Source organism: Mauremys reevesii, linkage group 10, assembly GCF_016161935.1.
Source record: "Mauremys reevesii isolate NIE-2019 linkage group 10, ASM1616193v1, whole genome shotgun sequence".
Taxonomy (NCBI): domain Eukaryota; kingdom Metazoa; phylum Chordata; order Testudines; family Geoemydidae; genus Mauremys; species Mauremys reevesii.
In genome coordinates this window covers 78169123-78190491 of record NC_052632.1, presented here as the reverse complement: position 1 = coordinate 78190491, position 21369 = coordinate 78169123, and the positions used below count along the sequence as shown (strand labels likewise).

The 21369-nt window shown below is 47.2% G+C and overlaps 1 protein-coding gene across 3 annotated transcripts in view; it reads right to left on the bottom strand.

Annotated features, from left to right (window-relative positions):
* RAI1 (retinoic acid induced 1) overlaps positions 1-21369 on the bottom strand; it is a 128251-nt gene that overhangs the window by 54348 nt on the left and 52534 nt on the right. Inside the window, exon 1 of one of the 3 annotated variants that reach the window (XM_039490091.1) lies at positions 1684-1705. The exons of the other annotated variants lie outside the window; for them this stretch is intronic. The gene's annotated coding sequence lies outside the window, so the exon portion shown is untranslated. Of the gene's footprint in view, positions 1-1683; positions 1706-21369 lie in introns of those variants that run through there. 3 annotated transcript variants of the gene reach the window in all.

Below are 21369 nucleotides of genomic sequence, written 5' to 3'. Positions count from 1 at the left end.
AGTAAATATGAGGAACCCTGAGTAAGGACTCCAGGGTTCAATCATATGGCAGTTTTGCCCGACTAAGGGCTTCAGGATCTGGCCTCTAGTTTACTTTTAATTTCTCTTGGTTGCTAAATCAAATCAAGATCCTGGAGGCCAGATCCTCAGCTGGTGTAGATCAGTGTAGCTTTATTGGAGTAAATGGAGCTATCCTGATTTACACTAGTGGGGGATCTGACTTGCTATTTTTCTCCTTAGTGCTTCACACTTGTAAGTACATCCTTCAGGACCAGGATGCATTTTTCTCATTTTAAAAAAAGAAATCAACTTTTCCTCGTCAGCTCCTAGTGCCTGAACACCTGGAGAGCTGGAACCCATGTTAGGAAGAGTCTGACTGCCGGAAGCTGGGACTGGACGACTGGGGATGGATCACTTGACAATTGCCCTGTTCTGTTCATTCCTTCTGGGTCACCTGGCATTGGCCACTGTCAGAGACAGGATACTGGGCTAGCTGGACCATTCGTCTGACCCAGCATGGCCATTTTTATGTTCTGATTTTAATATGCTGGCAATTCTAGGCACTCTCCACTGAGCATGTAACTGCGCCCAGCCCTTGCAAAAGAATGTAAATAGAAAACCAGGTGCAGCCAATATGCAATTCACTGATATGCGGCAATGGGCAAATATGGTGATCTGCAAATCTGAGGCACTACAGCTAGTATATCTAAGCCGGCAAGTGCTAGCTTCTTTAGTACGTCTGCTTAGTTTTGCAAATTATTTTGTGCTGGCTGAGAAAAGCCAATATGTCTGCTGCTACTGTTACACTGCAATAATTGTTCTGAGCTGGTTGTCATACTGTCAGAAAGGCACCAGCTACTGCGGAGAAACTCGGCTTGCTTTAAAGGCATCTATATTATTTCGTAGCAAATTAAGTTTCCCAGGGAAGCTGGAGGAATCCTCAAGCCTTTCTGCTTTTGTTTTTTAAAAAGAGGTGCACAGGAACCTGCTATTGTACAATCCCCTCTGCTCTAAAACACCCGTACACACATGCAGAGTCGTCCCCCGGGGAGCAGAAGCTTTGCCCATATTCTATGCAATGATCCTGCAGAATGAGGCTATGATCTTTCATCAATCATTGCCTGAGCAGTCATGCGCACGCACGCACACACACACACTCGCCCACCAGAGTGTGCACATTGCAAGTACCAATTTTGCAGCCCTTTTTTCCAAAGGGACAAAGCCACCTGGTGTAATTTCCCTAGTCCTGGTGAGAAACGTATTTAGAGATATGTATATGCACCGGCTGTGGGGAAAGCAAATGAACCCAGACCCTCAAATTCAACTCAAAGGGTACCTGGGATTGGTTGATGGCTGCAGGCTGCTCATCGTACTGTCCAGTATTTTCTGTTTGAGCTACCGTATCTCCAATCACACACAGCATGCACTGTGCAAATCGGGGAGATGCAAAGGCTGCATATAAATCATAGCGAACACTCACATGAATACCATTATCTGCTCCAAAGTTACAGCACCTCCTCCCGTCACTGATCCTCATTAGAAACATCATCTCCCCCCCACTCTCTCCCCGCCTCCCCTCCACCACCCCTAAGTCACAAGGCACTTTCTCGCTTCTCAAGAAGCCTCGCAAAGAAGGTTGATCTCTAGCGTTTAAGCCGAGTTAAACTGTGGCTCTGTACTCACACAGCTGACGTGGCCATCTAGGACTGCCGCTGGGGGAGGCAATTAGACAGGGCTGAGGCCCCCCCCGTGCTCCCCCAGTGTGGGAAGCGGAACCTCGCTGTGTAGGATTCCTAGCACCATCCTTGCTCACCTAGCGGGCTGAAAGCAGGATCCAGATCCACAGTCTTTGAGAGTGCAGCGCAGTCTGCGTCTGAGAGAGCGCGAACAGGCGAGTTCTGTGACTCTCAAACGCCTGGGCTCTCAGTTTCCTCTAATAACCAATAAAAGGCACTAGCCTCAGAATAGAAACAGGAGCACAAAGCAACAGCAAGAACAACACAACTTCTCTCTTGGAAAAAAAAACCCCAACAGCTATTTGCTCATTCCATCACCTCCCATGTATTCATGGGTGCCTGTGCGGAGATCCTTGCTTTCTATTCTGTTCTGTTTAGGTTCTGGCACCACTCTAATCACGCTGCTAGCTGAGTGCCTGCTGTCTCAGGGTGTGCATGTCGATGTATACTCCAAGGGGAAAGCTCAGTTTTAATAGCTGATTCAGGATCTTTCCTGTCAGGCTGCTAATTATTATAGCAAGAAGGAGTGAGAAAAAGAGAGGGGAAGACAAGGAACCTGGTTCCAATCTTACTAGCACTGGATTTGACAGCAGAGTCACTCTGTTGACGCTAGGGGAGTTACTCCTGATTTACTCTTGTGAGTGAGATCAGGATCAGACCTACGGTTGGCGAGGAGGGAGAAAGCTGTTTCCCCATTTAAGAGAAGGAAAACGATTTCAATCTAGAGACTCCCCAATACTTGGAGAAACCTGGCACCCTGACATCCCTCCATCTCTCTCGTTCCCCTTTATTTGTTGATCTGTCTGCATCCATATATCTGTGAATACCAATTATGGTTTGGGAGAACGTATATCTGAGATGTGCAAACACAAAAGGCAGGAAATAAAAGTCATCTCTTACTGAAGAGGAGAGGTAACCATGACTACCTGGGACCTCATTTAAAACTGTGCTGGCCGCAGGCTAAGAGGCAACACTTCCTATTGTCATACGCATTTACGGAAAGCTTTGAAAATGCTAAACCCCTGGAAACCATCTGGGAAGTAAGAATGAAAATGAGAAAGGGGGGAAAATAGAAAAGAGATGTATTTCTGTTGGGTTCTTGTTTCCCTACCCAGGAAAGCAAGCAAGCTTGAGGTTCAAATGAAAAACTTTGGAGGAAAACAGGAGCTGATCATTAGCTCTCTTCCCTCCATCCCCAAGGTGGGGAGGGACCAGAATAATACTCATTTTCAGAAAAACAAGCTTATGCTAAAGAAGGGCTTGAGGGTTTAAGGTACTGGGAATAAATTCTCTTGACAATTTAGCCCTGTTTTCCAGTTTGTGACAGGATCCTGATTGCCAGAAATGCATTCATTGTTTGTATTTGCCAAATGGTTTGGATGAACAATTTTCCGCCTATGGGATGGTTTGCAAACTGTTTGCTAGTTGTTATTCATGGCATGCGATTGGTCACCTTGATCATGTTGCATGGTTTCTGCTTCCCGATAGGACAACCGACACTTTTAGAACAGGAGAATAACAAATGGCGAACAGTGAGTAATGACTACTCTTCTTCGCTCATGTGAATGGGGCATTCATACGAGATGAAACTCATTCCTCTGCAGAGAGACCAGGCACGACTGAAGTCCTTCGGAAGCCCTCACAATAGGCAGGGCCTCTGTACTGGGGTGAATTTCACCCAGGAAGAACAACCATTTCCCAGACTAATCCGTCTGCATCAGTGCTAACAAACAGGTCCCCAATCCTGTGCGGTGCTGAGCGATTTGGCCGCAAACCAGCAAAGCAATTATCATTGCTGCCAGCTCTGGTGATTTTATCACAAGTCTTGTGATACCTGATGGTTCTCTGATAGCCCCAGCTCCAGGAACGCAGTGGACAAGGCAGAATCTCGGCTTTCGTTTAAAACAATCGCACATACCAAAAACCAAACAAAAGGTAAGTTTCTAGCTCTCATGGTTGTGGAATTAAAGCTTGAAAATGTGAACCTCAAAGGCTCAAAAACCAAAAGGCAAATAAAAGAACCCCGAAATCGTCTTTTTCTTTTTTTTTTTTTAAAGCTTCTGATTTTTAAGGCAAATTCATGATTTTGGAAGCCTGGCTCCTGATTTCTGCATGCTTGAGGCTGGCAGCACTGACGTGTGTGTGCTGAAGTTTAAGCACAAGCAGTGGCACTGAACTCAGTGGCATCACTCACTTGGAGTTCAACATGAGCTTAAGGACTTTGCTGGATCCGGGCCCAAGTGTTCGGGACCTTGCAGGATTGAGCTGGTAGCGGGGGAAACAAACACGGTGAGACTAATTTTTTCAGAATTTGAATGACTGTTCACGAACTGGCAGCATTCGACTGGCTCTAGTTTAAAGGCTACACACACGGTGCCTTGCTCTGTGCAGGGGAAAATCCACGACAGTCTTCATTTATCCCCAGCCCTTACTCTTCTACAGGCCTCAAGATAGGGCGCCCTTATGGCCTCATCCTGCGCCCACTCAAGTGAATGGATGGACTCCCATTGGCTCCAATGGGCCTCAGCAAAACCTAATGGGAAGAGCATTCACAGGTCTAAACGCCTTCTGCCATTTCTGATCCCAGATGGGACAATATCATCTAGTCTCCCTTGGAAAGGAAAGAGCTCCGAGGATGGGCCCAGTGCTTCAGCGGTGTGCTCCCCGTTCTTCTAATATAATCCTGCTCTTCTTTTAAAACCTCAGGGAACTGCAGACCTCTTGAAAGTGAGCACAAGCAGATGGCAATGAGGTTTCTCCTACACAGCTCTGTTAATGGATCTTAGCACCCACCCCAACACACACACACACACACACACACACACGCTTCTAGATTTTGGGAAGCCTGGAGCAGACTAGGTACTGGGCCAAACTCTGGGAGGGTTTTGTGAGCTGGATGAATGTCTCCTAGAAACAACGGGCCTCCTCCGCATTTACACTAATAGAACCTTAGCGTAAATAAGAATCAGGCCCCCGTGAGAAATACCAAGTTTCCACGGACCCATGATAAAAGTTAAGAGGAGGAACAGAGTGGCCATATGTAGACTAGGAAAATACAGGAGATCTTTTTTTAAATGTTAGCTCACACCTTTAAACTAACATATTTTAAATGCTAGTGTAGACAGGACAAGTTGTGTTTGAACATGTGTTAGCTGCTGCTGGGCAACCTGGAGGGGCACCTAGGTCACCCATGACTTCTAATGTGTATTTACATGACCTGCCCTGTCTACACACGGGTTTGCTAACATGTCTTTAAAAACAACCTCCTTTCCTACTCTAGACAGACCTTGTGACATGACACTCACTGCCCCTCAAACATCTTACTTCAGGCAGTTATAAACTAGCTGATTCACCTACTCTTCCACTTCGCTCTGACAGAAGAAACTCTCAGCTGTCCCATAACGGGGATGCCACTGACCAACATCCTTAGGCCTAAACACAGTGCGAGGTGCCCTCTAATCGAGGCTCCTGTATGCCAGGAACTGGTTTTTTTTTTAGCCAAGCACATGAACATAGCAAAGGTTGCTACTTCTCGTTGCCCAAGTGGGCATTTGTAGCGCCTGGCCTGGTTGTCAAAAATGTTCATCCCTGAGGGGAAAGGTCAGAATTCCCTGCTCCACCAAGCCTGAGTCCAGCACTTCTCTCCGAGACGAATCTCCCGATCCAGTCACTAAGGCAGACATTATTTTTAAAACCCTTCCCGTCTTTGTTCCCTTCATCTTTCTCAAAAATCGTTTGACGGGTGTGTCATCCATCGCCTTCCTGAAGAGTCCTGAGCTGGTCCTGTAGCTTGGCTGCATGGTTCAGGCCATGCTGTGAATGCTATCAGAGCAGGCTGCTTGGACTGGTTTCCTCTTTATCTGAAACAATCAGCGCACTGGTAGGGTTGTCACCTCGGAGAGGATAAACAAACAGATGTTTCTGTGAATCTGGAAAATACTGGAGGTGCCCAGAAGTCTCCATCCAGATAATAAAGGTCACAGCGCTGACCCTACTCCTTACAGTATTTTATATATTCTGCGTGTGATACAGATTTGCCTGTACGTACATGGAAATGTAATATCCCACATGCAAAGACGCTATCAACATTAGCCTGTGTCAAGAGACACCAGATAGGAATAAAAGGAACAGTCCCTTAAAAATCTATAATGAGCCAACGTGTTCTAGTGGTTACTGTATAAACATGAAGGATGACAGGGCTAGAGAGGTATAATCCTCATGCAGCCATTTATTTGCTGTTTGGCAACAAAGAAAATTAATGATCATCTTATTCCAAAAACAACCTATGCGTAAAACTGGGCAGGAAAGTGATCCCAATGGCCAGAGCAGGGAACTGGGGGTCAGGGCGCCTGGGCTCTATTCGAGACTCCGCTACCAACTGGATGTGGGGAAAGACACTCTGACCGTCTCGTGCCTCAGTTTCTCCAGCCCACAGAATACTTACTGATCAGGGGACTAAGAGACCTAATCCACAGATATCAGCAAAATGCTCTAAAACGTGGGGTGAAAAGGGAATGGCAAAGCTCTCTGGGGCAAGGGCTGTGTTTTTGTTCTGTGTCTGTACAATGCCTCGCACCAGCAGGCCCTGGTTCAGGACTGGGGCTCCTAGGCACTACTGCAATACAAATAAATAAATCAGTAATAATAATAATAATAATAATAATAAATTAATAATAACTAGACCCTCGTTTAAAGAGCAGGAATGTCACCGAGAACCAGCCGCTGCTTTTCAAGTGAGCTGTTTTGGTAACAAGGGTAATGGAGAAGATGGGTGTCTTGGATTCTGGGTTACTGGGTACGGCGGTGGGCACGGCAGCAGAAGAGACTCGGCGATTCCAATGCCAGAAGGGATCGCTGTGATCATCTAGTCTGAACCTCCTGCGTAACGCAGGCCAGAGAGCGCCCCCAAAATACTTCCTAGTGCAATTCCTTCGCTTTTACAAAAACATCCCATCTGGATTTAAACATTGTCAGTGATGGAGAATCCACCACGACCCTTGGTAAATTGTTCCAATGGTTAATTACGCTCAGTGTTCATAATTTACGCCTTATTTCCACTCTGAATTTGTCCATTTTCAACTCCCAGCCATTGGCTTATGCTATCCCTTTCTCTGTTAGACTGAAGAGTCCGTTATCAAATGTTTCTTCCCATGCAGGTACTTACAGATGGTAATCAAGTCACCTCTTAACATTCTCTGGTATCCGTTCCATCTCGCTTGGGATTGCACAAGGGAAAACCCCAAGACAGCATACTTACTTGTGAGAAGAGGATAAAGATACCTTGTAACTTCCTAGGGCGCCAAGACCAAGGGCCATCTCTGTGGTGGAGGTGTAAATCCAGAGAAACACTACTGACTCCAGTGGGTTTCCTTGTGCTTAGTCTGGTGTAACCGAGCAGAATTTAGCTCAAAGCACTTACTGAAGGAAGTTTAGCTTTTTCTTCTGCCTAAACCTAGCTTCTGCCAACAGCAACCTCATTCTACCCAGGGGTCTATTATTCTCTTTTGAGGAGATGGTCTTCCAAGGTTTCAAACTGGACTAGTCAACTTGCTTTTATCCCTTAGGTGAGCTCCCCTTGGTCAGCCACCCCACCCGCTTCGCTGCGGGTTTCCTGGAGAGATTTCACCTAGGACCACACAAACTGGATTCTTCCCCTCCAGGCAGGCACCCAAGACAGGAATTATGGTCTGTACAAAAGACAATGACAGTGAATCTTGTTACTGGCTTTTCAGCAAATGTAATTCCTTTTTATTAGAAAATTAAAGGGTATGAAAAGCTTTCCAAAGCTGAGGAGCTGAAATGTGCTTTCATAAAATATGCGGTGTCTGATAAAACGGATTTGCTCGTCTGCCTTCCTCACCCCCCTCCTTATTATTATTCTAACAAAAAAGGTGATGCTTTTTGCCAAAATATTGACTCCTTGTTTGGCCAGCTAACACGTCAACACTCTTTAAAAGGATGTTGGTGCACCTCAGCCCCCTGAATTTCTGCTCTGGGATAACTACACAGGTTGGATTTTTTAAACTAAATAAAATTCCGAAGGACAATTTCCCCTCTTCATCTTGATAATCCAAGGTTTCAGGTGAAGGCTGACAACAGCTACTCCAAACCGAGCAACAAGGAGGCAGGCAATTACCGAGAGAAAGATAGGTAAAGAGAGGCAATTACTGTGAGAAAGATATAGATTACCCCCTAGCCATCTCACAAAAAGCAACTATTAAAAACCTCCTAGGCAGTCCTCTCCCACAGAGAACTCCTTGATCCCCTCCCATTCCTTGGCAGAAATCACGACCAAGGGTCTCTCTCTTGTTAATGGGGCAATCCAGAGCTCTCTGGAGAATCTTCATATACAAAAGGTGATGAGCGCCTGGAAGCTGGAGTCATTAGAAACTGGGTAACTAAGGTAACCCGAGGAATCTAATTTTCTTTTCTTTAATGTTTTTCTCTCCTGGTCTCTCCTTTTTCCAATGGTCAGATTCACCCTTCCACGTTTGGAAGTTTTAAGATTTCTTCTTCCTCGCTCTCTTTCTTTGGGTGTCTGTGTAACTCCCATTAATAACGCTGCCCTGCTTTTGTACAGGCTAATGGGAATGGCATGCAAGTGCTGTCCATGTGTCTGATAAGTGGATATTACAAACAGAAGACGGTTCATATGCAGTACTCCAGCCTCTCACCTTTCAAGGGCAATGTATTTCTCACCACCCTTCCACAGACGACAACAACGCTGGATTTTTCCCCCTCCCTTTCACAGGAATAGGCTAGTTTTGCCTAAACTTTGCTCTGTACATTTCCCCAAAGCAACCCAGGGACTGTAACATAACCAATGCAGGACAAACACGACCACGGCAAAGGGAGGGTTTAAACTGAATTGCTACTAAACGCAATCATCAGGATCAAAAACACCACAAAAGGAGCTTAATATTTGCTATGATTCTAAAAATGCCTCCGCTTGGCCTTCCTCCGCACCTGCCACCCCGTGGTCACAAATTACGGCTCACAAAATCCCTCGCTTTACCGATGGGGAAAGTGAGGCAGGGCGAGGTGATTTGACTTCCCTAAGATCATGACTGTGAGCCAATGGCAGAATCGGAGATTTGAACCCAGGAGTCCTGAGTCCTAGGCCCTCGTTCTAACCATTCGACAATGACACGAATTGCAGAGAAGCAGATAATTTGAGGGAATGGGTCGGGGGAAGGAGTCCGTGTGACCAGAGAAAAGAGGGCGCTGTTTCTGCCCACCCGGGTGGGCTGTAGTAATGAGCGATGACCCCGGCTCACAGTAACGGTAGGGTGGAGGGTGAGCCTGCTGTCCCTTTGTCTGGACTGAAGGTGAGTGGGTCGGTCTGTGTGGTAAGCCGGCTGGCTGGCTGCCTGCCATCAGCGCCTGAGAAACAGCACTAGCTGCTGTGGCATGCATCCCAAAGACAGTCTGTAGGTCAAGCAGAGCCAATGACAATTTCACTTCTGATGGAGGAGCTCCCTGACACTCCTCCTCCCCATCACTGCAATAAACAAGCGAGCCCCTGCCCCCAGGGCTCTGTCAGCACCCCCCCAGCCACTGGCACCCACAAGTGAAGCAGCATTCAGAGGAGGCGAGAGAGGGCTAGCCTGCCATGGAATCCAAAACAGGGACTGGAATAAAAGACAGAAGGAAACTAACCTAACCTAGGGAGCTGATTTGATCCTGCAGCAAGGAGAGCTGGGGAGGGAGGGAGGAAGGAAGCTGGGAGGGGGGGGGACGACAGCTAGCACTAGAGAGACAGAGGGTCACTTCCCAGCTACAGAGGTTTTATCCTCAAGCCCCGCAGACCCTCCCTTTTGGTGCACAATAGCCATGTCATTGTCCTGAGTTACTACCGGCACAGCCACTGGGGCGGGCGGGGGACAAAGCCTCCCCCCCCCGTACTTTGCGATGTCCCCCTCGGTATGGCTGGAGAATTAATGCACACTCACTCCTGCGCTCCCTCAACTTTTTATTTTTATGCGGTTGCACCGCTGTGGCTTGCTAAGCAAATGTACCACAAATGAGATATTGGATTTTCATTTACACCCGGTATTCATTTCCCCTGCTTCCCCGGAGCTGACCTGTCCGGTCCCCCTCCCTTTCTCAAGCAGGGCTGTGCATGTCACTCCTTCTCGCTCACTATTACTACAGGAAAAGCTGTAACGTTACAGCCTCAGCATTCAGCCCTGCTACAAATCAGGGTCAGTCAGCAGTGCTGTTAGACAGAGTCTCACCGTACGTGCTTCTGATCTTAATGTCTTCCTGAGCACACTTAATGGGGACAGGGAGGAGAGATCGGTGCAGCAATGGAGAGACTCATTCCAGCTGCTAATCCAGGGGTTGCTGCCCTCCACTCAGTCTCCATCACAACCACTCCAGCTCGGGGCCACACGCTCCTTTTCCACATTAGCTGTGTCTTGCCAGAGCCTTCAACTCACATTGCGATCACTACTGCATCACGGCCGAAACACTCCAAGCCATGGTCCCCGGGAGGCTGGGCGCACGAGCAGCGGGTTAGTGCGGTAACCTCTCACCGCTGGCAAACCCCGAGTTCTACTCTGGGCTATGTCCTGAGCTGGTCCCCATTTACACACCCCGTGACGCTTTCTCCTACATCCTGCAGAGGGTTAAAGCTGGTGATGCTGGGGAGTGAGAGGGGGAAACTTCTGAAGGGCTCTGGGATTATTTTTCAGTTTCAGTGCCTACGGGGTTGGTCTGACTTTACCTTCACATCTGCAAATGTGGTTAAAAGTTTGTTGATCCTATTTTTAGAGCCTTTCACCACATGCAATTTCTCCACCGTGAGACAGGAAATGCTGATGAGGTCGTTCAAAATGTAGCTTATTTCTCCTCTCCAAACGGTCTCTGAACTGGTTCGATCGGTTCATTATTGCAACATTCTCTTGGCCTCCCTCCCGTCACTAGCACCCCCCATCCAGCCCCCGCCTTTTTTTTTTTTTTATTCAAAAATGTTGGTGAACTGTGGTGCTGGCGGAGGTGAAAGGACTCGCCCTGGCAAGGTGTGAGCTCAGCGAGGTACTGTGTAAAGTTTCACCTTGCCAGAATCTGTCACGCCGATCTGCAGCAGCCTTCCTCCCTTAGCAAACGGGTTGGGTCTTGGTCTCCAGGAATAATGGAGCCAATGTTTAGGGAGCCGCTTCGTGGCGCAGACAAAAAATGTGCTAGGAACTTGAGTGCGAGACCACACTAGGAGCTAAGCTGAGACCACCCAACTCAGTTCAAAGGACTCCAGCCAAGCATCTAAAGGTGGAGAGATCCTGCCTCCCAGACGCAGTTTAAGGTCTTGTCCACTCGGGGATGGGAGCTTTGCTCACTACAGTCCTACTTAAACACAGCGGCTGCGAGCAGGGCTCTAGCACGGTTTACCTGACCACCGCAGACAGGAACTTTTTTTTATTGGAGAACCTGTCTAGCCAACCCACACGCCAAACGATCTGCCATGGTTCTAACACTGTTCTCAGGCCAAAGCTCCTTGTCCAGGGTGGTCTAGGAAACCATCATGGAACTATGTTTAACCAAGCATGAGTCTGCTCCTAGTGTGCAGATGGAGGCAGTGTGAATTACGCCCAGTGGTTCTCTGCTTTTTCCATGTTACAAAGGGAAAAGTGCCAGGATTCCCGTCCCAGCTAGCCACACGGAAAGGCTAGACCTCCACGTTGAGAACCAATCTACTGGCTAAAGCAGAGGACTTGGAGTCTGGAGAACCAGGTGTCTATCAATGGCTCCGGCACCGGCTCACGGTATAACATTATGCAAATCACTTTACCGCCCTGTGCCTCAGTTTACCTATCTGTAACATGAAGACACTACTAATTGACCTTTGTCTAGCTCTTTGAGATTCTCCGATGCAAGGTGCTAGCTGGGCCCGATCCTGCAAGGCACTCAGGCCCAGATCCTCAAAGGTATTTAGGCTGATGGGAGCTGGGTTCCTAAGTCCCTTTGTCCCTTGAAAGGAGCCGAGCGTGCGCCGCTCACATGGAAGGACTGGGCTCTAGAAGTGCAAAGGTCAAGTTCTGCAGCCTTCCATTGGCCCAAGCTCACGCTGGCATCAGTGGGCAACTGACTTGATTAAGGATTGCCTAATTCGGCTCGGCTTTCCTAGTACTACTGTCGTTAATAATAAATGCTTCCCGAGCAGAAACCGAGAGCCCGCCTGCCGTCCGTACTCCCTTCTGCTGCCTTTCACAGCCCCGGCTCCCCCGTGCCTGGCTCTGCACCATCTCCACAGATAGCAAACAAGGCTCATGCTATATGGTACAGTACCTGCTGTTTGAATGTCAACACCTCATTTGTATGTCTTGATTGGCCCTTATCAGCCATGCTGTGCTACACCTGATTGCTGGCTGTCATCAAGGGGTGTCGTGGCAGTCTTCAGATGATAATTTTATTTAATTGGCCCTCTAGTCAAAGCAAAAAAAAAAAACCCAAAAAACAAAACAACGCCCCCCCCAACCCTTTGTTTTAAAACATTAAAAGACAGCACATTATTAATAATAATACTAATAAGGCTGGTATGTCGGGAAGCCATCAGTGCCGCTGGGGGAGGAAATCCTTTTCCACAGCCTCATTAGGGAATGGCTGGCTAACCCTGCAATGGCTGTACCCTCCCATGAGTTATGAGATCGTTTGCCCACCTGTGGATTCAATAAATTCCCTCTCCCTCTCGGACCATTACGCAGCCCTCCGTTTATGTCATGCTTGCCTGGGCCTCTTCCCTCGCACGTTCTAGCAAGTCACCGAGGCTGAAATTTCAATTAAGAAAGAGAAATAATTACCCACCGCTCCATATTTTCCTCTAAAATGGTAGCCAATGCCAGGAGACCAAGTCATCACTTCCTGTTGCATCGTGGCATGTAAGAATGGGCTGGTACGCGTGACGTTTACAGGGAGATTTCCAGTCTACAGGCTGCTCGCCAGTGGCGACCACTTACAAAATAAATGAAACGAGGGGGGCAGAGCTATCTGGCTGTGGGAGGCACTTGGGGAAAAAAAGGCTGTTTGCTCTCTTTGAAAGAGCAGGAACAGCCTGAGCCAGAGTCCCCATCTTCCCCCCATTCCCATCACTTAAACTCGCCTTCTTCCCCGTTCCTGCCGCTCACGCCATAAGTTGCCCTTTTGGTCTCCTTGTCACAATCTCCCCAACTGCAGACTGCCACTGTTCTCACCGTTGTGGACTCCCTCTTGGTTGTGTGTCAGAGGCTCTCCTCTCACCTGAATGGCACTGCACGTTGAGATCTCTATAGTCCCGTGGCAGAATTACTCAAAGACACAGTCCCCAGGAGGCCGGGCAATGGGTTAGCACCCTGGCCTTTCCCATCTGAACACCCTGAGTTCTATGCCTGGGCTAGGTCACAAGCGATAACGAGTTGGCAGTTCTTATCCTAGTCCCTATTTAGTCACATCAGGGAATCTTCACACAATTTCCTATGACTGGCAGCTTCCGCTCATGAAAACTGGGAATTGTAGGGGGTTGCTGAAGGTCAAGATTGAGATGCACTGGCAGAGCCCAGCGCGGCTTTCAGGATTGGCGGCTCAGGGATGCTGCAGATTAGGATTGAGGCAGAATGGCGGTGCTTTGTGGGGGGGTGCGGGGAAAGATTAACGAGGGCTGTCACAGGTCAGGACGGAGGTGCACCGGCCAAGGTGGGAGACGTGTGTGAGGGGAAGACTCAGGCCAATGTGATTATCTGAAGAACTTTGTATTCACTCACCAATGTTTACACATTACCAATGTGTGTTCGCTGGAACGTGATATACCGCAGAATATTTTGCAGGAGCAAGAAATGAGGGACACCAAGAACAGGACAAGGCGGGCCTCCGGGAAGCTCCGAAGATCTTTTCTAACAGGTGCAAACCCCATCAGTCAAGATGGCTCACATCCCAGAATTTTTTCTTAACATTTCCCCCCAGTTCGGACCTTGAAACATACAAATGTACTTGTTCTACCTTAGAAACAGGCTGCGCACATCTTCAGTCTCCCACAAAACAAGCATTGTGGTTGGAGAGCACAATCATCTACCAAAGTGAAATGGTCCTCTAGGAACTGAGGGGCTGAACATGAGCTCCCAATGTGATCCTTGGATGCATAAACTGGGACCCTCAAGTAGGAACTGGTTATTTTACCTCTGTATTTAGCACTGGGGCGACCACTGCTGGAATACTGTGTCCAGTTCTGACGCCCTCCGTTCAAGAAGGAAGTTGAAAAATTGGAGAGGGTTCAGAGAAGCGCCACAAGAATGATTAGAGGATTAGAAAACCTGCCTTATAATGATAGACCTAAGGAACTCAATCTATAGTTTACCAAAGAGAAGGTTAAAGAGTGACCTGATCCCAGTCTTTGGTTAAACAACTGCAAAACAACGGTTACTAACCTTTCTGTAACTGTTGTTCTTCGGGATGTGTCGCACACGTCCATTTCGGTGTAGGTGTGCGCGCCCCAAGCACAGTCACCAGGATTTTTCCCCTTAGTGGCATCCATTGGGTCAGCTCCAGCGCCCTCTGATAGTGCGCGCTCATAGCGCCGGTATAAAGGGCCCTGCCAACCCCGCTCCCCTTCAGTTTCTGCTTGCTAACTGCCTCTGAAAAGAGGGGATGGAGGAGGGGTTTTGGAATGGACATGTCACGTGTAACACATCTTGAAGAACAACAGTTACAGAAAAGCTAGTAGCCGTTTTTCTTCTTCAAGTGCTTGCACATGTCCAGTCCAATGGAGGTGACTCGCAAGCGGTGGTCCAGGAGGTGGGTTCAGAGTTCAAGGACAGGCTGACAGCAAGGCTGCGCAGCTGAAACCGGCCTTGTCTCTATCCTGCTGTGTAATGGTCTAGTGAGTTGTGGATGGGTGAACCGAAGACCAGGTTGCTGCTCTGCAGATGTCCTGAATCGGGACTTGTGCTAGGAAAGCGGCGGAGGAAGAGGCTTGAGACGTCGTGGAGAGAGCCGTTAGATTAGCTGGGAGCGAGAGGCTCGCGAGTATGTAACATGCCCGGATACAAGAAGTAAGCCATGAAGAGATTCTTTGTGCAGAGCTACGGAGACCTTTCATTCTTTCCACTATCGCTAGGAAGAGCTGAGCGGGTCTGCAGGAAGGTCTGGTTCTTTATCAGTAGAAAGCCAGGGCCTGCCTCACATCCAACAAATAGAGGCGCTGCTCCTCTCCATTCCCGTGCGGTTTAGGGTAGAATACTGGCAGGGAGACTGCTTGGCCGCAGTGGAATTGTGATACCACCCTTGGGAGGAATGACAGGTGAGGTTGTAACTAGACTTTGTCCTTGAAGAACACCATATATTGGGGCAGGCCGAAGTGATGGCTACCAGGAAGGCCACTTTCCAGGAAAGGTGTAGCAGTGAACACGTTGCTAGCGGCTCGACCAGGGACCCCGTAAGCTTTGCCAGGACAAGGTTCAGGTTCCAGGGGAGAATGGGATCGCTAATTTGCTGGTACACTCTCTCCAGTCCTTTGAGAAAAAGCCACTAGGAGAAAGATTGCCTGAGCAATGCGGGATTCCAGCAACCGTCACGGGCGGTAAGAAGGAACTGAAGGGGAGCAGCGTTGGCAGGGCCCTTTATACTGGCTGTATGAGCGCGCAGCCCAAGAGGGCACTGGAGGCGACCCAACAGATACCACTAGGGAGAAAAAAATCCTGCAACTGTGCTCGGGATGAGCACACACCTACATTGGAATGGACATGCACAAGCAGTAGAAGAACAAAGAGTAACTATTAATGGAAGGATGTCGGACTGGAGGGAGGTCTCAAGTGGGGTTTCACAGGGATCTGTTCTGGGTCCGGTGTCATTTAACATCTTTATTAATGACCTGGATGTAGGAATAGAGAGAATCCTAATCAAATCTGCAGATGGCACAAAGCTGGGGGACGGGGGAAGGTTTGCCAACACTTTGGAGGATAGAGCTAAAATTCAAGGGGATCTTGATACATTGAAGAACTGGGCTATAAACAACAAAATAAAATTCAACCAAGACAAACATATGGACCTACACTTAGGGAAGAAAAACCAAATGCACAAATACAGAATGGGGGGACACTGGCTTGGCAGCAACACTGCTGAGAAAGATCTGGGAGTTGTAGTGGATCACAACCTCAGTGTGAGTCAGCAATGTGATGTTGCTGCAAAAAAAAAAAGCAAATACAATTTTGGGTTGCATTAACAGAGGCATAGTGTGCAAGTCATGGGAGGTGATAGTACCGCTCTACTCGGCGCTGGTTAGGCCTCCACCAGAGTACTGTGTCCAATTTTGGTCACCAATGTATAGAAAGGATGTAGGCAAACTGGAAAGGATCCAGAGGCGAGCGACAAAGGGGAGGGAATGCAGCCATACAAGCAAAGGCTGAAGGAACTGTGAAAAGAGGAGATGCAGTCTTCAAATACTTGAAAGGCTGCCATAACAAAGGTGTGGAAAAGTTGTTCTCTCTTGCCACAGAAGGCAGGGCAAGAGGCAATGGATTCAAACTACAGCAGAGCAGATTTAGATGAAATCTCAGCAAAAACGTCCTAACAGAACAGTAGGACAATGGAACAGACTGCCTAGGGAGGCTGTGGAAGCTCCTTCACTGGAGGTTTTCAAAAGGAGGCTGGAGGGCCACTTGTCTTTGGTGGTTTAGACACAACAAATCCTGCATCCTGGCAGCGGACTGGAACAGATGACTTTTGAGGTCTCTTCTAACCCTATGATTCCAAGTATCTAACTGAGGAACAAATATTTGCTAATGGGCTCGTCCATCTAGCAGCGAAAGGGAGCTGGAAGATGAAGCTAGACCAATTCAGACTGGAAATAAGGTGTCAAGTTTTCACAGTGAGAGTAATTAACTATTGGAACAACTTACCAAGGGTCATGGTAGCTTCTCCATCACTGGCAACTCTTAAATCAAGATGGAATCTGCTCTAAGAATTATTTTGGGGAAGTTTTACGGCCTGTGTTATGCAGCAGGTCAGACTGGATGGTCTCTTCTGGCTTTGGAATCTATGAATTTATAACAAAAAAACAAAAAACTCTCCCTTATGGAAGACAATTGCCATGGTGGTGGAATGCTGAAAACAGCTGTCATTTGCCCCATCACACATTTCCCTCCCCCCTCTTCTGAACTGCTACATGTTGCTGTCCCAAAAGACCTACCGCCGCCAAAGAAAAAAAACTACACACACCCCTAGGTAACCTAAGCTATACGACGTGCATACAGAAGAGAACTAAAACGAAGCCTCGTATGATGATCTTTATTTTTAATCACCCAGAGAGTCGCACGCAACCGAAGTTCCACCAACACTGGTCCTGATTCTCATCACACTGACATCAAAACGTCAATGGCACAGGACCCAGCACTGAAAAAGCAATTAACACGAACTGGCTTAGCCCACACACTGTGATGATGGCTGCTCTAGAGACATGCCAGACAGATAGATATAGATATGTTAGTGCTTGGCAACGTCACTGAAATCTGCCTGTGACATCCTGTACTACAGTAGCTGTTACCTGAGTGAATAATAATTACACTTTGCACTTCTACATCTGAGGATCTCAACACGATTTGCAAATATTCATGTTGCCGCACTATCATCTCAGTATCACCAACCCCAAGCCTTCAAAAATCATGAGTCAGGCCCAAAGCCAAAAGACAAGATTGGCTCAAAAATCATGAGATTTTATTACAATATAATAAACGTGGTGTTCTTTTTATTTGTCTTCTGGTTTTTGAGCTCCTGAGGGTTTCCACCTTTTTCCTGCAACCTTAAGGGCTAGAAAAAAAATTTTAAATGAAAGCTGAGATCTAATGTAATCACCTGACTCCCGGAGCTGGGGATTTAATAAAAATATTGTGAGATCTCATGAGACTGCAATAAAATCATGAGAGTTGGCAACAGTGTTAAGGCCTATGATGCAGATTATCCCCATTTTACAGCCAGGAAAACTGAAGCACGGAACGGTTAAGTCTCTGTCCAAGACCACCCAAAACATTTCTGCGGGAAAGCCAGGGATAGTACGTAGGGCTCCTGTCTGCTCTAAACCACATCATCATCCTTCCTTCCCTGGGAAGAGAGACCAAGTCAAGACCACAAGTCTCTCAGGAATTCCTGTAACGTTAGACCCCAGCATGTGACTTCATGGCTCACACACGCTGGAATTATTTTGCAAACGATTCCGTGTGCATTATGTGTACAGGGTATGCATTCAAAATTATAATACAGTGGCTTTTAAAGCCCCATCTAAATGCAAATCTAATTACGTTTTCCCCTGTCTGTTTGGCCAGCCAAACTGCAGAAACTAGTTTAACCAAAACACTGTTTAACTGAGTTTAAATACGGTTCCTTAACACCAGTTAAAACATGTAGGAGACTTAAATTGCATGGCAGCCGCAGCATACAGCCATTCATGTCCCTACAAATAGATACGTTCCTTTCCTTACCACTGCAGCTAAGTGCCGCACAGTCTTTACCCACCCTTCAAATGATAATTTATGACCCCTGACCACTTACCCCTTCTAAATCAACCTGATCAATAGAGAAATCAGACAATCCTTTTAAGAAACGAGCCCATCTGATCCTTCCAGCTAATGATCTCTGCTCTTCTTACAGCTGTTTGCAGATATGTGGCATAGGCTGCTGAGGAGGGAAAAAAGGAAAAGGTTCTGAAAGCCATGGGGCAAAATGCTGCTCTCATTTACATCCAGAGAAAACTGGAAGTGACGCCACTGAAATCAACTGAATCATTTCTGATTTACATGGGTGTAACTGAGGAGAAACTAGCCTGTTCCTTCATGAAAATGAGCACATAAGCTCCTCTCCCTGATCTATTAGGTGCTGTTCTGAACACTCCTGCAAACCTTATCTCAAATGCCAACTGCTGAGCTGCAGATTGCCTGAAAACGCTTGCTCCTAAAATGTGCCTCCTAATCAATCTCTCAGTCCCTCCTGCAAACAGTTGTGAACTTTCCCTTCCAAGACCCACAAATGTCTCTTATCTTGGACTCATTCATCCCTGCTCCTCCTGCAAATTGAAATCTCTCCTGATGGTTTTGCATCATGTTCCCTGCAAAACCCAGCGAAACAAAAACAAACCAACATCAACAGAATCCCGTCACCAGCTGGGCTTCAGCTGCTTGCTCTTGGTGTCTACAGCTGCACCTTAAAGACCTCCCAGAGGGCCTGGCTCTATGACTTTCTGCTTTGGATTTTATAAAGGGAGATCTAATAGGAGAGCATCTCTTTCGGAGTAAGACCACTGGCATGCTATGTCCTCACAGCCCAAATTACGGTGACTGCAAAACCCTCTTCCCTCCCGGGGCCCCTTTATATCTCTTTGTCTCTTTACCAAAAGGTTACAAGAACATCTACATTCTGCCCACATATTAACTAAAGCAGTTTGTTAAAGGGGAAAAAATGTACAGTGCACTACATCCACTTCAGAACATTAAAAAAAAAAAGGCAAATTTATACAACAGAGCCTCTGTATGGCTTCACTGTCCACCCTGATGTTTATATTTAAGGAGTAGGGTCAACCAGCTAATATGGATGCATCACAGAACCCTTTACATCTTCACAGTAAATCAGCTCCTGAAACGACCGCACTGAGCATGGCCCCTACTTCTTTACATGCATGGGGTTATTTTTACATTTATTGCACCGCTAGAAAACCAGCCAGAGGAATTCCCCCCCCCCCCCCCCGCCCCCTTTCTTTCTATCGAATACATACTCCATCCATTTCTCTGCCTGAGGCGTTGGGTAGGGATTTCACTTATAATGCAGGCAATATATGCAAACACAAGAGAGCCCAGTTAATCTGTGAACCTCCTATAATTCATCTTTCAAATGCTGCAGATGGAGCTTGAACCTGCTGGGTGCTGGATACTCATTCAGGGTTTGATCTGGCTCCATTGAAGTCAGTGGGGGTTTGCCACGCACTTAAATGGGAACTCGTCCCTATCCACCCCCAAGAATCACTGCTGCAAGGTGCTAAAGGCTCTCAATCCTTACTGAAATCAGCTGGAGTTGAGGGAGTGACGCAGCAGTCAGTATCTTCCAGGACTGAGCGCAGAATGTACATTCAGAGCCCAAGCCACTACCGACTTGACCTAAATCCTGCCCCTAGTTTCAATGGGGTATACAGCTTTTCACTTCCTGTTTTGTTTAGCAGTGTTGTTATGAGCTTTTAAACAGTGTCTGTTTCCACTCAAGAAGCAGATGCATTTAAGCACTGGGGTAACTGTCTCTTGCACACAAAAAGTTTCAGAAGTGGTCCTTTGGTGTGAAAGGTGCTGTCTAAATGTTACAGCAGCATATAGCTGAAGGAAACAGACACGTTCACAACATCCTACAGGGTGTCACTTTGGTGTACTGTATCCTGCGAGCGCAAGGAGCAAAGATAAAGGGAGAGAAGTATTATTACAGGGCTTGCTATGAAACAGCAATAAAACCACTTAAATGCCTCACTTTGGCCTCTACTGTGATTAATCTATGATTCCTTGGTCCTCTGCTTTGCTTCTTAGATCGTAACCTGTCTGGGTCCGGGCACTTTGTACGTGTTTGTGCAGTACCTGGCACAATGCGGCCCCCATCCTCACTGGGACCTCACAGCACTGCCGCAACAGCACAACAATAACAAACGGCACCAATGCACAGATGAGGCGTCTACAACTACCCATAGTGAATAGCAGTGATTATACCCTTTCTCTGGCTTTAGAAGGGAGACGACTCCATCGGACCATGTTATTAACATCTGCAGGGGAAAATTTATTTTCACTATAGAGTAGGTGTCCAGATTGATTTCAGGTAGATCAATCACTACACACCCACTGAAGCCTTAAAGATCTCCTCACTTAACTCAAATTTACACCCCCACCTCCAAAATTCAGCATCATCGTATCTGAGCTGGACAAGACTGGGGTCTCTCCATGGGCATCAGTTCTGCAAGGCCTTCCCTTCTCTTTTCCTTCCCTTTCAGTGATTGCTTTACTTCTCCCTACTTTCTTTCATCCATCTTCTCTTGGTCTTCTCCCTTTGCCTGTATCCACTCTTATCTCTTGTCCCATTTTCTCTTCAGCTCCTTGCTTGGTTTCACATTTTTTCCCCCAGTGGCATTAGTCCTGGCTCAGAAGCCAGACAACAGATAGAGAGGATGCTAACGCCAAACAGTCTTAAAATCTGACACAACATAATACAGGGCAGGACTGTTCTGTGGATCACATCACAATAGTCACAGTGAATTACAAGGTATTAGAGGACTCTACTGTTGTGTGTCTCATATAGCAATAGTCACGCTGAAGGACATGGTATTATAGGACTATACTTTTCTCAAGCGCATACAGCAACAGTCCTGGTGACGGGCCATAGTATTACAGACTATACTGTTCTAGAGATCATCTAGCAATAGTCATGGTGAAGGACATGGTTTTATAGGACTATGCAGTTCTGTAGCCTATATAGTAAGAGCCATGGCGAAGGTCACGCTATTTGGTGAATACAGTGTTCTGTGGCTCATCTCTCAACAGTCATGGGGAGGGATACAGTATTACAGGACTAAATCATGACCCTTCCCCCCCCACCCCGTCTCAGCAATAAACCAGGTATTAGAACATTAGCGATGCATTCATTTTAGCAGTCA